General features: G+C 36.8%; 1 non-coding gene across 1 annotated transcript; it reads left to right on the plus strand.

Annotated features, from left to right (window-relative positions):
• The first annotated feature begins 315 nt into the window (after positions 1 to 315).
• Positions 316 to 387, plus strand: TRNAA-GGC (transfer RNA alanine (anticodon GGC)). The gene has a single exon. It is a non-coding gene; the product is annotated as a tRNA-Ala (tRNA).
• Positions 388 to 2,860: the final 2,473 nt, after the last annotated feature.

Here is a 2,860-nt window from a genome sequence, read left to right on the forward strand (position 1 = left end):
TCAATCTTGTGATATTAGTATCACGCTTTTTCAAGAAAAATACAGCGTATTAAAGTAGAGGGAAAAAAAGCCAGACACAAGTAGGGAAAAAAGCAATAATATTTTCTGTAGAAAAATATCTAAATTTTATAATGCTTACAATATTCATCGAAAGACTGCCCCCCCCCCCGGGGGACTCGAACCCCGGTCTCTCGCTTGCGGGACGAGTGCTCTACCATCTATATATAAGCTATGGAAGAAGATAGAATATTTCAACCTTGGAGCGTATATATTCTATCTTCAACCTTTGAGCGTATAGGTTGAAATATTCTATCTGCTTCCATAGCTTAGATGGTAGAGCACTCGTCCGGCAAGCGAGAGACCGGGGTTCGAGTCCCCGTGGGGGCAGTGATGAATTTTCTTCCTTGTAATCTTCATCTCCACAAATAACCAGTCTTTCGATGAATCTTGTATTGACAAGTGGAGAGGACGTTTCTATATGTTATAATGCTTCCTTTCGGTGCAGAAACAACAAAACTGCAATAAAATGCAGTCAAACTCGGTTGTAACGACTCTTCGGCTATAAGTCAAATAGCTGGTAGTCCGAGCTTATTTCCATTGAAAATAATGTTAACGAACCGTGCTAAAACGTTGATGAAAACGCAATGACCTTGGACTCTTTTTTTTTCATCGCTTTTGTTTCCGTTTTAATGGTGCTTTCTCAAGAAATTTCTAAGATTATAGAGATTATTACAACGTCATCTCTTCATCAACATTAGAGATGATTAGGGCAACAAACAACTTGTAAATTGAGTTTGGAGGACAGGGGGATCGTATAAAAATGTATATATTTTTTTTTATTTTGTGAAATACTATATTTCCACTTTCAAAACTGGTACAGGGTGATTTCTGAGCAGTTTTTGAACTGAAACCATACCTTTATGTCGAACGGTTGACGACATAAAGACCGAATTTAGACTTATAGAACATTCTGTATTTGTAGTCAAAATATTTTTTTGAAAACGTGAATCCCTGTTGTAACGACACCTCGGTTATAACGAAATATTTCCGTGGAAGCATTCTCCGTGAAATATTTCGTTATAAACGAGTTGACAGTAAAAAAAAATGCTCTCTCTGATTGAATGAGAAAGAAATTCAGAGAATTCCCACTGGTTTGTTTTTTCATTTTTTCAGTAAATAGAAAATATTAAAAATGTCTTTGTGTGTGTGTGTATGTATGTATAGAAATGTCCAAAGAGAAAGGTGTGTTAAGAAAATCTCAAGATAAATACTACAGTTGTCCGTTTTCTTTCGTTCTGAAAAAAAAAATGAAAGTTCTGATGAGAATTTTTCATTTTGCTCCTTTTTCTTTTCCTTCCAAGATCTGTCAAAAAACCAGACTGTGGGAAAAGACAACTTGAAGAAAAAGACTTTTCTTATCTTTGAAATAGAAATTGCTCTCTCTCTCTCTCTCTCTCCTCTGTGAAAACACTTCAGGGTTATTGGAGTTCTTCGCAGTGAACGTTTGAAACGAAGCCTCTCGGAAAAGTAATCTTTTCACTTCCGTATATGTGTCTTTTATATGTTATATATATATATATATATCGACTTACTCATAGAAAGATATTGCGGATTTGTTGGAAAAACTCGCAACGTGATATTAAATTTGTTCATGCTCACTCATATGTGATCGCTACACTTGATATTAACTGATTTTGACATATTAGATATTTACCTTTTCAAAAATTAGTTTCTATGATTTCGTGCTCATATGGAGTTGTTTATTGCGGATTCTTTGAAATACTCAAGCTTTATATGCAGTAAATTTCCGTTATAATGACACCTCGTCTATGACGTAATTGACTGGTGGTTCGAACAGATTTTTATACAGCAGGGGTGGCCAATTTCTCATTGTTCGAGGGCCAATATAATGGTCAGTTGTCCCGCATCCAGGGGCAACACTCCAGCCGCACTAGTAAAATTACCCGGGAAACTCGCATATTCGACTCTGCCATAAGTAATACGGTGAAATACCGGATATTTATTTAGTAGTTAAATTTTTACCCTAGGGTGCACTTCTCTCTCTCTCTCTCTCTCTCTCCATTAACTGATACATATTCATGTTTATCTGGTTGTGTTCCATACAGTATGATGAGAACAGACAAAATTAATATTTCCTCTAGTAAATTACTATCGTCACTAGTAATAATGAATGTACATAGTAACTCCGCTGTTGAAGCCAGTAGCTTAAATAATAATCACAAAATCATTTTAGTGCACAGTATTTTTACCTAGTCGGAGGCCCCACGAAATCACCCCTCGTGCCAGCTCTTGGGCACTTCCTGCCACAGAGAATAATGTTAATGCGCCTTGCTTATACCTTCGACTTTCCGTTGCTTTTGGTAGCGTCGTTTTTTTTAGTGTTTTACCCCAAGAAATTCCTTCAATCAAGATAATCTCATTGAAGGAATGTTTGTCTTTTGTTGACACACCAAACGTTGGAAAAAAATTAATACATGTTTGACGCTCCGACTTGCTCATTGAAATTCCCGTATTTCCCCATAATTTTGCCCCTTCCAATTGTTTGTAAAAATTGTCCCGTTTCTGTCGATTTTTTTCAATGAAGATTTTACTTCAATTACTAGCAAATTTGCAGATGATGTGAAGTTAATGGGGGTAATCGGGAATCAAAGCGATAGGGAGTCGCTCCAGACCAGTCTAAACAGGATTGCAGCATGGGCAAATGAATGGAGCATGATGTTTAGCGTTAATAAGTGCATGGTCACTCATTTTGGTTCGAACAACCACGGTTCTCTTACGAGTTGAATGGTGTCACTATATCGGATGCAACTAGGGTCACCGATTTGGGAATTCTAATTGA

The sequence above is a fragment of the Pholcus phalangioides genome, unplaced genomic scaffold (assembly GCF_987345545.1).
Source record: "Pholcus phalangioides strain wild (caught in Gottingen) unplaced genomic scaffold, Ppha-v1.0 ptg000015l_1, whole genome shotgun sequence".
In the NCBI taxonomy this organism is placed as follows: domain Eukaryota; kingdom Metazoa; phylum Arthropoda; class Arachnida; order Araneae; family Pholcidae; genus Pholcus; species Pholcus phalangioides.